Source organism: Trichosurus vulpecula, chromosome 1, assembly GCF_011100635.1.
Source record: "Trichosurus vulpecula isolate mTriVul1 chromosome 1, mTriVul1.pri, whole genome shotgun sequence".
NCBI lineage: Eukaryota > Metazoa > Chordata > Mammalia > Diprotodontia > Phalangeridae > Trichosurus > Trichosurus vulpecula.
Window position 1 is genome coordinate 272,468,511 of NC_050573.1, and position 14,891 is coordinate 272,483,401.

Sequence of the window (14,891 nt, forward strand, 5' to 3'; positions counted from 1 at the left end):
AGCCTTAGCATTTACCAGGCTTCAATTATCTTGAAGGTTCACATAACCCCCCCCAAAAAAAATCACATACAGAGAATTCCACAATTCCTGACAGTAGCAGGTGATCCAGGTGTTGCAGAATATGAATTATAGAATATAATTCAATTCAACCAACATTTATTAAGTACTTATTATATCCAAATACTTGTAACAAAAAAAATCTATTTGGAAAGTGAATTTTAGGACAGTATAGAACCACTTAAAAAATTTAATTAGTGTTTCTGTTGGCAGACATTTTTTCATTAATCTTTGCAGGCAATAACTAACTTGATTTTATATAGAAAGATTTGGAAAAGGCACAAGATGTTATGTCTACGTCTGCAAAGCTGGGTTCTCAAGACTTGGATACTCACATTTTGTACTTCTAGCATTGATTTGTAACCTTTGTTGTAAAATCGACTATACCAAAATCTTTTTGGCTGTGATTCTGGGTATTTGGAAAAATCCCCACGGTCCTGCTGTAGCTATATCATTTTTTTTTATTTCTCCAGTTACATTTCAGTGAAATTACTCTTTAGGAATACTGTGTTCTACCTGTCCCCATGCTATTTCAACATAGTACTAACTATATATATATATATACACACACACACACATATATATACATACACACACACACACACACATATATATATATATATATACACACACATATATATATATTCAAAGTTGGGAACTACTTTTTAAAATTAATGTTGTCAAACATATTGCTATAGAAAATGTCATTCTAAGGTTGTAACTTTCAGACTAACATGTCACTCAGCTATAAAATAGAAAAACTGCTCTCACTCAGCCTGGTAGTAGTGATCAAGCATTTATTGAGTTCCTACTGAATACAGACTTCTTTATTATGAACCATGATTTATTTTGTTTTCATGCCAATAATTACTGCGTAATTGGAAATTCAGTAATGAATACAAATGAGAGGAAACTACTAATTGATGAACTTTAAGCCACCGATGTTTCAAATATATTAAAATGGGACAGAAGGAGTACAAATTCATGTTACTTCCTCACCACCTGTCTACTACTATTTCCTTTGCTTTCTTACGTAGAATTTTAAAGGGCTTAGCTTTGGTGCATCTCAACATTATCTGCCAACTTAATGAGTTCACTCTTTTTCATCATTAATGAAAATTGTGGTCCTTAAGAAGAAATTGATATACTAAGACTGATATTTGTCTAGACTGGACTTTTTTTCTCAGTTGATTGGTGTAATGTTAAACATAATCAAAAGTCTTACCAAATACCTGTCACTTCCATTGTCACCATGTTGCAGAAGGTGAGATTAATTGTAGAGGTCTTACTCATTGGAAGTCATGTTGGTTGGTCTTAATCAACAAGTATTATTAAGCCTATTAGGTATAAGTTAAACATGTACATTTCTGGATCTTTATTGAAATATAGACATGAATCCATTATATACAATAGCTTGGGTTCCCAGGTACTAAATTCTAGGTATCATAAATATATTTTTAAAAAACTAAATAATTTTCTGTGAATAGCTATAATTTTGGGTATTTCCTAAAATCATTTTTAAAACTTATTAAATTTCTTCATCCTGTGGTTTCTGTGACCCAGCTCCTCCAGCAATTTAGCCAGTCATTAAAATAGGTCCAGGATATTACATTAACTTCAGATGCAGCCCCACCCAGGCACACATCATTCTTCTGTGAGTCAGGACCAAGAAGGAATCTCTCAATGTATTTGTATCTTGGGAGGAAAACAGCATGCCAGTTCATAGGATTATAGATTTTAGAGGTCTTATGGTCCAACTCCCTGATTTTACAGATGAAGTAACATATGTCCAGTGAATTTAATCAGTTAATCAGCAAGAATTTATTAAGTAACTACTATTGCCAGGCACTGTTAAGTGAGTTGCCCAACATCACACAGGTAATAACATCTAGCAACCCGAGATTAAATAGGACAGAGGCAGTATTTGAACCTGGTGTGTTTATAGTTGGCTTGGACACATGGACACACCAAACTGTTGAGTTTTCTGATTAGGAATCTTCCCCAATGTTGGGAAATTTTTAAAAATTTGAATATAGCAAAGTTTGAATAAATCATAGATCTCTAATTTTCTCTGAACCTATGATTCATCCTGAGCATAACATTTTTGCAAAGGCATTTTGTTGCTCACCCACTTGTTTTCCTCCAGCTTTTTAAAGGCTACTTTAATTGTTCATATGCTTTACTTCCATTCCTGGGACTAGAAAATTAAATTCCCTGTGAATGCAAATCAAACATACCAGGAAACCCTGGGAGTATAAAACCAGTTTCTACAGGAGAAAACTAGCCTCATTTATGTGTAAATGAGTGAATCAGACCAGGGACTCCTGTAGAACAACCAGAGTCTGGTATCTGATACCTCAGTGTTCTCCATTCTAGTAACAGTACACCATGGAACTTTTACCCTATCTATGACCCTAACCCAATTAAATTCCTGGCCTCCAATTGTCCATACTATGTAGTCATTCTTTCATTATATAGTATATCCAATGAATACCTCGGGATCCATTTATTCATGTAGTTAATGCTTTCTTTGTAAAAGATTACATGTCTGTAACTTACAAAAATACACAAGAGCTGTGATTTTCTCAGTAGAGGGAACATCTGGTGTGGCTTCTCCCTTGAGCAACACAGATCACAGCCTATCTATGAACAGAGGATTATAGGTTTAGAGCTGGAAGAAGTTTTGGGTGGCATCTAGTCCAGTCCCTTTCATTTTAGAGTTAAGGAAACTGACGCCTAGACCAGGGGTGGAGAACCTGAAGTATCAGTCAAAAGGCCACACTTGAGGACCTAGAGGGCCACATGTTGCCTTGAGAATACAAGTTTCCCACCCCTGGCCTGGACAGTTTAGTGATTTCTTCCAAGTAGTAAACACCAGAGCCAAGCCACTATTACTATAGTCATTTGATATATATATATAAAGATTAAGTAACTTATCCAGACAAGTCAGAAGTGAGAGGTGAACCTAGATCCTCCTCACTCCAAATCCAACACTTTCTAAATTATTCTGGTTTAAAAAAAATTGCATGCAGTGATCAACTTTGATAGACTTAGCTCTTCTCAGCAATACAGTGATTTAAGACAATTCCAAAAGATTCATGATGGAAAGTACTACCTATATCCAGAGAAAGAACTATGGAGTCTATTTTCTTTTTTGTTTTGTTTTGTTTTTTCTTTCTCGTGGTTTTTCCCTTTTCTTATTCTTCTTTCACAACATGACTAATGTGAAAATATGTTTAATATGATTATACATGCATAGCCTATATAAGATTGCTTGCCATCTTGGGGAGGGTATGGAGGAAGGGAGAAAAAAATGCGAAATCTTATAAAAGGTGTTGAAAACAAAAATAAATAAAAGGGAAAAATTTTTTAAATAAAAAAGATATTTGTATATTTAAACCTAGGTCCTCCTCACTTCAAGCCCAGCACTTCTTAAATTATACCAGTTTTTTTAAAAAAAGATATATTTATGGTTATATATTTGAACTTAGGTCCTCCTCACTCCAACCCTAGCACTTTCTAAATTATATCAATAAAAAAAGGATATTTGTACAGTCATATACAGATCTATTCTGCTGCACAGATTTGGAAATTCCTAAAGCCTAATTGATGTTACACTTCATATGTTATTTGAATCTTATTATCACTCTTAAAATTCTTCTCCCATAATATTCACTTGCCTTTACATGAACCTTAATAACTAACCTCCTCTGTAATACATGGAAAGAATTAAAGCAAGCAATGAGCACAAAGATTCAGTGTGACTTCCTCATGAAAAGGCCATATCAGATTAATTTTATTTCCTTATTTGACAAGGTTACTAGACTGATAGGTCATGGTAATACTGCCACCATCTTATAACTAGCCTCAGCCAAGCACTTCACAAAATTTCTCATGCCTTCTTTGTGAATAAGATGAAGAGATATAGTTAAGTGGATTTGTTTGTTTGAATGACCAGACCAAAAAAAGGAGTTGTATGTGGTTATCTGATGTCAACCTGGAAGGTCTCCAGGGGAGTACTGCAGGCATTTTTGCTTGGCCTTATGCTACTTAATTTTGTAATTAGTGACTTCGATAGAGGGATACATGGAAAACTTATAAAATTTACAAATAACAGAAAGCTAGGAGGATTGACTAATAATGTACCTACATTAACAAAATAATAACAGGATGACAGCATCAACATTAAAAACAAATTCTTGACTGACCAGAACATTGAGCAAAATCTTCTAAGATGAAATTCAATTGGGAAAATGTAAAGTCTTACATATATATTTTTTTTATAAATGATCAACTTTACAAGTACAAGGTAGGAGAGGTGTCGGGGTGAGAAAAGTAAGAGAGAGAGAGAAAAAAAATGATAAAGAGAAAAAGGTCTTGGAGCCTGCACAACAAGCTCAATATGAGTCAGTGTGATATGGCAGCTCCAAAACTAAAATAATTGTAGCCTGCATTAAGAGGGTCATAGCATGCAGGATCAAGGAGGGAATGGAAATGTTGTACTCTGCCTGGGTCAAAGCACATCCAGAACATTGTGTTCATTTTTGACACTATATTTTAAAAAGGACATTGATACCTACAGAATGTGTTAGGAGTGAGCAACCACAAAGGTGAAAGGCCTACAATTCATGCCATATGAAGCTTGTTTGAAGGAATCTACCCAATATTTAGAATGGAGAAGATATTTAAGGGGAAAATCATAGCTTTTTTTAAGTACTGCCTGATGAAAGCAGAGTTTAGACTGGTTCTGCTTGAAATCAGAATGTATAACTAGGAATGATGGGTAGAAGTGACAGTGACAAATTTGGCCTTAATGTAAGGAAACAATAATCATCCTCCAGAAAGTTAAATAGATTACCCTGTAGGTTCCCCACCAATGGAGGTCTTCAGACAAAGGCTGGATAACCACTTGTTTGGGATGTCAAAAATAGAATTTTTGGCCATATGTTAGAATAAATGGTCTTCAAGGTACCTTCAGACCCCAAGATTGTCATATTGTAAAATTGTCATATGTTGGTAAACTAAACTCCCTTAGTTTGGACACTTCCCATAGCAAATTCTGTTGTGTAACAAACTAAATACAGGGCTGGAGAACTTGTAGCCTCAAGGCCATATGTGGTCCTCTAGGTCCTCAAGTGCTTCCCTTTGATTGAATCCAAACTTCACAGAATAAATTATTTTATTAAAGGGATTTGTTCTGTGAAGTTTAGGTTTGGTCAAAGGCCTGCACTTGAGGACCTAGAGGACCACATGTGACCTCAAAGCTGCAGGTTCCCCACCCCTGGTCTACAATATAGAGGGGTGTGTGTGTGTGTGTGTGTGTGTGTGTGTGTGTGTGTGTGTGTGTGTGGAGAGGTAACAGATGAGTAAACATGGTAGAAGATATGTGGTAATAATATATATTTGTGCTATTTGGTATTGAGGAAAGTTTTATGATTCTCAGTTAATTATTTTTGTTTTGTTCGAGATTGGGTCTCTATCTTATCTAGGCTGGAAGTTCAGGAGCCACTCACAAGGCCAGATCCCAGTACTGCTCAGCATGGACATTTTTACCTCCATTTCTCTGACCTAGGCTAGTTCATCTGTCTTTAGATAATGTGGTAGCTGCCTGCTCCTTGGGGCTCACCTTATTAGTGCCTGATTTTTGGCTTTAGCCCTACATACTAGAGCTCAGAACTCCTGAACCCAAGCAATCCACCAACCTCAGTCTCCTTCAAATAAGGGTCCCCAGAGTGTACCACCACCATGCATTGCCTAATTGGTAGTGATTGTTTTGTGGTTGTTTTTGGTCATGCCTTTTTCCTCTCGCCTTCTATGTTTGACTAAGTCAGCCTGTCATTGCCATTAGTTCTCACCTTGGATAATGTGGAAGGAGAAGGTAAGCAGAGTTCCTTGGGTTTTGTTTTTGTTTGTTTGTTTATTTTTTAAGACAAGCTATATCTTCCTAAATACACTTTCATAGCCAATATGTATATCATCCAAGCAAGAGACAGTAATGAAAACTATTAGATGAAAGACATCTCAGTCTGTCCTCTGGTCCATCTTTGGGTGAGAAATACAAGCATAACCTTTTGTCATTGCCAGTATGAGTTCACTTTCTCAGGAATCCTTGAGCAGGTAGCATGTATTCATTGAGCAAAAGTTATAACTGGGAGAGATGCGTCAGAGGATTGGCTCACTGCCCAGAATTTGTTTCTAACCTTTGTAATAAACCCTTTGGATTTTCATCAGCCCTGCAAGATCACCAGGGAAATGGTCAGTGTATTGTTTCTAAGAGCTAAGATCCTACTTTTCTTGGACAATCCAATTCTTCATTTCTGTTGCCCATTGGTAACACTGTGGTTCCTGGAGCCCTTGTCTTCTCAGAGTAACTCTGGAACCTACATGAGCTGAAATTAGGGGAACCAGATTTGCCAGGGGGTTAATTGGCTTCTTATTGAGCAAAAGAAATTTGCTACTTAATGCAGTTTTTTCAAGAACTTAGTTCATTTTTGAGCTGATAACTTCCCGGTTCTAGAATTGGAGAAGAAATATGCATATAGAGTATGAATGGTGGAATTATAAATGGAGAACCTTTGTCTGCATTTTATTCATGAAGTTCATTTAAGAAATTTCTTAACTCTAATAAAGGCTTTATTTTCCTACAGGACTTGAAGAAGACAAAATGAAAAGACTAATAATTTTTTTAAAATTTTTCCTATGTCTCCAATAGGATGGCTTAAAGAAAAGATCCTTTGCTTTGGCAGGTTTGTTTTATAGTATTTTTGTGCCACTCTGGTTGGAATCCCTTAAAGCAGAAAGGAGAAAAATCAATATCAGATAAACCAGTTAGAAATTCTAAGTGAAAAAGATACTCATAACCCCAGTGAAGCTGGCCCATATCAAAAGCATTCTCATCCTTCTAGTTGGTGTTAATTGGACATAGGTTTGAGAATAAAGTGGAGTTGATTTTCTAAGACTATTCCCCAATGGCACGATAAGAATGAGTCCCAACTCCCAGGAATGGGAACAAAGGGAATCAAAGAGATGTAGAAGGTACAAAGTTCTCACTTCCATGGCAGTGAGCCTGTAGATTTCACTCTCTACATTTTTCTAAGTCTTGTCACTCATGAGATTAAAGTGCCTGAGCAAATACCAGACATAGGAGGCCTCTGAAGAATTGCTCAGAATTTGGGGTAATTCAGTAGTAGTTATTTGACTTAGTGAATGAAAGAAAAATTTTCCAGTGTATGAGAAGAATATCTTGAATATTCTGAGATGGTTAGCACAGTTCCTGGCACATAGGCCCTTAACAAATGCTTGTTGATTTGACTAGACTTAATAGTTCAGAAGACTCATGTTTCTGGAAGCTTTTAGAACATCAATTGGGGTAAATTTCTGTTCCAGCTAAAAGAGATCTTTTGAATTGGAAGAGATTCTTTATATGTGTGTGTGTATATGTATACATACATGTACAAATATATGTACGTATATATGTATGCATATGTGTGTGTGTGTATAAAATTAAATTTATTTAGCAAACCCCAACCAAAGTCTTTTTGGTATACTAAAGAGATTAATTACCGGTGCTCATTTATTTCAAGTCATTTAACCTCTGTTTGCCCCAATTTGCTCATTTGTAAAAATTGGAATAATAATGGCACTTAACTCATAGGGTGGTTGTGAGGATTGAATGAGATAATATTTGATAATATATAAATGTTTATTCCCTTCCCTAATGTAAATAAAAACCATCTACTCATTAGATGCAGCTCTACAATATAGTGAAAGCTAAGGGATGTAGAAAAATGTTTTAGTAGGAATTGAAGAAGTAAATATTAAACATGCAAAAAATGTTATGAGTGTTAATTTTTTCTAAATTTTTGCTTAGCTATCACCAATCTCTAGCTTGATAAGATTGCCTATCACTGGCATACCAAGTCATTTAATTTGGTATTTTCATTCTCTATTTCCCCATCTCTTTAATTACTATGGATTCTAACACAATTTCCTATGCCCCTTTGATGAATGAGTACATACTGTCATCATGGAAATGCCAATACTAGCCAAACAGGGCAGTACCAGTTGATACATCCAAGAAGAAACACTCGATTAAAAGTTACTTAATTAGCAACTTCTGTTGATATACATTTAGGAAAGTCAATGGAGAGTTTCATTCATTTCCAAGTGATCTGATTCCTAATATTCACTTTGACATTATAATCATGACAATGAAACTCAATCTCTTTCTATGTCTTAGTTTTGTGTGATTGTCAGGAAACTCTGAAAAACTAATATGTAAATAGAATATGTCACCCTATAAATAATGTTGTCCAACCTTTTGTGATCTCATTTGGAGTTTTCTCAGCAAAGATATTAGAGTGGTTTGCCATTGCTTCTCCAGCTCATTTTACAGCTGAGGAAACCGAGGCAAACAGTGTTAAGTGACTTCTCCGGGGTCACACAGCTAGTAAGTGCCTGAGGCCAGATTTGAACTTCCTGTCTCCAGGCCCAGCACTCTATCCATTGCACCACCTAGCTGCCCCTATAAAAAATATACTACTTGGCAGACTGTTGTAACCAGTCCTTGAGCATTTATTAAACGCCTACTCTGTGCCAAGAACTGCACTGGGCCCTGGAATTGAAGACAAAAAAGAAACATTCCCTTATGCTCAAGGAACTTGCAGGTAGAAAACTGGAAGTGGTCTTGGTTCTATCCAACAGTATTGAAACCTAGATTGAAAGCCACAGAGAGTTTCTGTAGGATTTGGGGATTTGGGGACTTGGAACTTCATGACTGGACTACAGAATAGAGAAATAAAGTGGCATGCATTAGACTAAACTAAGACTGTAAGAGAGACCAATCGAAAAGCCTTAAATCCAAACTTCTTAGGTTCAATGATTACTAGAAAGATTCTACCCGCGGGGCATGCCATATTTGATTAAAAACTACTTGAGGAAGGAGGGGTGAGATGGAAGGAAGATAAGATGAATATACTTAAAGCAGTCAGAGAAATTATGTTTGTATGTAAATATTTTATAAGACACCCTAAAAATAGTGTAACATACTGCTTCTCATTGGCAAGATTCTGCTGTAGGAAATTGGAAAATAATTAAATGCTGTATTTAAACTCTGTGCATTCTTTTTGATTTTTCTAAACTTGTTTTTATTGCTTAGCTTATTCTATAAACTATAAAACACTGAAAGATGCTTTCATAGGACTTTAAGTTCTAAAAGGAGAGGAGAATACTCCCTACCACCTTCAGGTACCACCTACCAAGAATCAATCCAGTGAGCTTTACAAAGTGCTGTAAGCAGTTCAACAGGTGAATATCTTCCCGTTAATTTAGTACCAAATTAGGGCTCTTGCTGTGGTAACTACTTGGATCCTATCCCAGAAGTGGCAGCATTTCATTTGTAGATAAGAATAAGTGCTTTAGTGCTGAAAAGAGGGCAAGAGCAAGATTTTTGAGATTTTAAACATTATATAAGAGCTATATGATTAAGGATCTGGCATTTCAAGACTATCCCTTCAGGATATGTAAAATTTACCAAGTAAGATAATGGAAATGGCTGAAAACAACGCCCCAAGGACTGGAGAATGTCAGAATATAAGTGTATATATATACAAAAATGATTTCTGTAAGATTGGGAGGGGAGCCTATATAATATAGGTACAAAATAAATATAAGTTAACCTCAGGGGCTAGGCACCATTTGCTGGAGGAATTGGTAAAACCAGAAAAGATCTCCCTCCAAAGTTAGCAGTTGAGCTGAGTTTGAAGGAACTCAGGTATTCTAAGGGGTGCAAGTGAGAGCGTTTCAGGCATGGGCAGTGCCAGCACAATAGCCCAGAGACTGGAGATGGAATGATATGCTTGAAGAATAGCAGATTTGGCTGGAGCCACGTTATGGCTGTATCCTAGAGCGTATGGAGAGGAGTCATGAGATTAGAAAGGGATCAATGAAGAATTCTGATTGACAGACAGAGGGATTTATATTTGACCCTAGAGTTGATAGAAAGCCTTTGAAGTTTATTGAGTAGAGGGGTAACATGATCAGAACTGTGCTGTAGGAAGAGACCTTTGCCAGCTGTGGGGGCAACACTCCAAGTGAGAGGAAACGAGGCTAGTGGCAGTGTGACCACAAGAATAACTATTTACACCGCACTTTTAAGCTTATAAAGCACTTTACAAATATTATCTCATTTCATCCTCACAACTACTATGAGAGACAGGTGCTGTTATCTCCATTTTATAGATGAGGAAACTGAGGTTGAGAGGGGTTAAGTAACTTGCCTATGGACACACACGGAAATGTCTGAGGCTGCATTCGAACTCAAGTCTTCCTTCAGTGTTCTGTCCAATGTCCTACCTAAGTGAAAGGCATATTAGAAATTTTGTTGAGGTAGAAATGAAAAGATTTGACAAGAGGCTGGATTGCCAGAGTAAATGACACTGAGGAGCAAAGGATGACCCTGGACTTGAAAAACCTGGGTAACTGGAAGGAGTAGTGAGTTTGGGGTGGGGGTGGGGAGACAGTGGACATGTTTTTTTTTTTTTGTTGTTTTTTTTTTTTGTTTTTTTACAAAAACAGATTACTTGAGTTTCAGCTGATAATTTTCCAGGTTTTCAGCATCCACCCAACGAGTCTCTTTGACTTATTGTTTAGATGCCATTCACTGTTTCAACAGTGTTTTACTGAAGTGACTCAAAATTGACTCCACCCTAAACTGGTCTATCCTGTACTGAATTAAAATGCCATAATAGTATTTTGATTTTGTTTTCTTCTGAACTACCTGAATAATGAACCAGATACCAGAAATCTGATCATATTGACCATATGGTTGTACCACCTGATCTATAAGTTTCTTCCAGCTTTACTATTCTGTAATTCTACATTTCAAAAATATGCTTTCTTTAAATGGTGCTAAGGATAATCTCCCAACTATCATAGTCTTGAATTGAATCTGCCACCACAGTTACAAAAAAAATATTGAATATGTCTAATAGTCTGTTAGGAGATATACTCATATCATAAAGCACCATACACATTACTGCTCTTGTAGTGGTCTGTTCCATTGTTGTTTTGTTTATAGTCATCAATCTAGTTGTTCCCCCCATACCTTTCTTCCCTTGCAGTTCTGCCCTGATGAAAACACTAACTTAGCTCCATCTCAGTGAAGGAAGAGAAAAATAATAATGTCCTAAGCCAAGTTTTACTGAAGGTTAACAAAAATATTAGTGTCCCACCCCTATCTTATTAAGGCATTCGTTGGGGGTTTTTAATGGCATGTGATAGCATAGGGAAAATTGCTTTTGTCTGATTCCTATTGTAGAACATTTGGAATTCTGCAGTTCTTCACTTGATAAATTGGTATAACAGCATACATGCTGTTAATTTTGCCAATCAAATTAAGGATGTTTGGACTAAAATAGACATTTGAGAATTAAAATGAATGTGTTAGTACTGATGAATTGCTAATATGTAGTGCCTCTAAATTTTAACCTGAATTTTTTTAAGCAATTATTGGAGATGCTAAGAATAATAGCTAACTTTTATATAACACTTACTGTATACTAGGCACTGTGCCCAACATTTCACAATATAATAATTATATTTAATTCTTGCAACAACCCTGGAAGGTAGTTACTAATATTATCCCCATTTGACAGATGGGGAAACTGAAGCAAACACAGATTAAGTGACTTGCCCAAGGTCACACAGCTAATAAGTATCTGAGATTAGATCTGACCTCAAGTCTTCCTGATTCACACAGTCTATCCACTGTGCCACCTAGCTGCCTCTAAGAAATAACATAATAGTTTTTAGAAATGTAAGGTCCAGCAGGAATGGGGTAGGGAGGCAGGCCATTTTTCTCTGTCCTTGACCAGCCTGGTTAATCCCATTAGGTTAGTCAGGCCTGGGGAAGTCAACACTTATCAACAGCCTCTTCCTTACTGACCTCTACAAGGACCAGCTGATACCTGATGCCAGTGCTGGATGCCTGTGGTTCGATTTATCAAGGAACAGTTCGAACAGTATCTGAGGGATGAGAGTGGCCTCAACAGGAAGAATATACAGGACTCCAGGGTCCATTGCTGTCTGTACTTCATCTCTCCCTTTGGTCGAGGGCTCCGCCCCTTAGATGTGGCATTCCTCTGGGCTGTGCATGAGAAAGTCAACATTGTCCCTGTCATTGGGAAAGCTGATGCCCTGACTCCTAAGGAAACCCAGATTCTCAAGCAGAAGATCCAGGAGCAGCTGGCAGAACAGGAGATCAACATTTACCAGTTTCCAGACTGTGATTCCGATGAGGATGAAGACTTCAAGAAACAGGATGCCGAGATGAAAGCAAGCATCCCCTTTGCTGTGATTGGCTCCAGTAGCGTGGTGAGGGATGGCGCTGCCAGAATGGTGAGGGGTCGCCTCTACCCCTGCGGAGCAGCAGAAGTGGAAAATCCTCATCACTATGACTTCCTCAACCTGAGACATATGTTGGTACAGACCCACTTACAAGACCTGAAGGAGGTGACCCACCTGCTCTATGAAGGCTATCAAGCCCATTGTCTTCGGAGCCTGGCCCGTCCTGGGGCCCAGGAACAAGCCATTCGAAGCAAGTTGTTCCGCCAGAGTGCCACTGAAATACCCCTCCCTATGCTGCCCCTGGCAGAGACAGAGAAACTTATCAGAGAAAAGGATGAGGAGCTGCGCCGGATGCAGGAGATGCTGGAGAAGATGCAGGCCCAGATGCAGCAGAGCCAGGGAGAACAGTCTGATGTCCTCTGAACCCACGTCTTCCTCTTCCCCACTGCTTTTTTTACACTCTGGGGACCTTCTCCCCCAGTCTCTCGGGACCCAAGCAAATTGCTCAGCCCTATCCTCCCTTGATTCCCTCCCAAAACGTCCCTGGCTGAGCTCTAATCCTTAGCTTATCCCACCCCACTGAGGCTCGTTTCCTTCTCCATGGATATTTGGGAATCCTACTGCCCTCCCTGCAGCTTCCTCATCCCCATTTTCCATTCCCACAATCCTCTATTCCATCTGATCTTGTGCGACACCAACACTCTTCTCCATTTGCTTCTGCTCCTTGTTCAGTCAGTCGCCTAACTATCAAGGCTGATCTTCTTCTTTGCAACAAGCATTTATTAAGCTCTTACTGTGTACCCCCAATGTCTTGAAATAAAATTTGATTTCCTTAAAAAAAAAAAAAGAAATGACATAATACCAAAATGATTCACTGTCCTTATAACTGTGTAGTGGTAGAGAGCATGTAGTTTGGAAGCAGTATCTCTGATATGGAAATATGATTTTAAAAAATGTGTTGCTGGTGTTTATACCAAATTTTATTTCAAACATCTTTTTTAAACTTCTTTAGGTTGTCTCATTTTAAGGAGAGTCAGCATGTGGTAGAGAGACCCTAATTGTTCAATATGCATTTTTTAAATTTACATTTTAATTGCCCTGATCCTTACCCTGGGATGCTATATTAGAGATCATCTTGTTATTTAGATGTTTTCTTCTTTAGTTTGCTGCCTGATTTCTTCGTACTAATAAAGATCTTGAGTTCAATTTAAACATACCTTTTCCACTCAGCTATCAAGTATTTGCAGAGAGACAATGCATTCATTATGCAGCTGTTTAGTTGATTAAAATGACAGGGGAGGAGTACCACCAAAATAATTTCAGAAAATCAGCTACTGAGTTTGGTTTATAGTCCTGCCTTAGGCTGTCGTTCATGATCCTGGCTGATTAAATTACCCTTTCTTTGTCTTTCACTACCTGCATATATTTGAAAATTTGTAGCCAGTATTTTCTAGCTTTCTTGGACCGACACTCCATACACACCAAAAAAATTAAATTAAAAGGAGGAGGAAGAGAGAAGAAAGGAGGAAGAAGGAAATAAATATAGGAAAAAAAAGAAAATACAGCCCTGCTTGTGTCCTATAATCCAGTTATAGATTAGGGGGAAGGGAAGGCGAACTATCTTTACCTCAGTAATCTGTGGACGTGTATTTCTGGCCTGCAGACATCATAGAACCCTTTTCTCACCCTAGGCTGATTCATTAACAGATTGTACAACTCTTTTTTAATGTTATCTATTTAAATATGTAGAAATATCGCTTGTTAAAATAGAAGCTTAAATTCATTATAAGCTCCCTACTCTATGTAGAATTTAGCTTTAAATGAATTCATTGGGTAGGAAATTAACATAGTGTATGTTATCATATTCTGGACCCAGAAGGAAACAGGTGGAGGACATTGAGAAGAATTATGTTTAGGAAGTGGTTTAGTGTTGTAAAGATCCATATTTTTAATTTCAGCAGTTTTCTTTTGGTGTTAGGTTACTGCAAATCATGGAGTACTAAAGTCACCAGAAAAGTAAAGCTGTGAGTCACCCAAAGAACAATGAAAAGTTAGCCAGTCTCCAATGAGACTTGCTTAGAAAAAGTAGCATAAAGACTACCCTGAGAGAAATTTAGTCATGTAGAAAGAGCATATCGGTCATGCAGTGGATAAAATGCTGGGCCTAGAGGCACCAAGATTCGTCTTTCTGAGTTCAAATCCAGCCTCAGACACTTAATAGCTGTGCAACCCTGGGCAAGTCACTTATCACTGTTTGCCTCAGTTTCCACATCTGTAAAATGAGCTGGAGAAGGAAATGGCAAACCACTCTGGTATCTTTGCCAAGAAAATCTCAAATGGGGTCATGAAGAGTCAGACACAACTAAAACAACTGAAGAACAACAAAAAGAGTGATCAAGGATTAAATAATAGATACTTTATGTTAGGTTTATGTTATGTAGGAATTTACATAGTGTCAAGAGATCTAGATTTGAGCTCTCAAGATGCTG

The 14,891-nt window shown here is 37.5% G+C and overlaps 1 protein-coding gene and 1 pseudogene across 2 annotated transcripts in view; both read left to right on the forward strand.

Annotated features, from left to right (window-relative positions):
• The window catches only part of FAM110B (family with sequence similarity 110 member B), a 206,635-nt gene that overhangs the window by 153,487 nt on the left and 38,257 nt on the right, over positions 1 to 14,891 (forward strand). The gene's annotated exons all lie outside the window — the stretch shown is intronic.
• LOC118836950 lies at positions 1,310 to 12,825 on the forward strand (annotated as a pseudogene).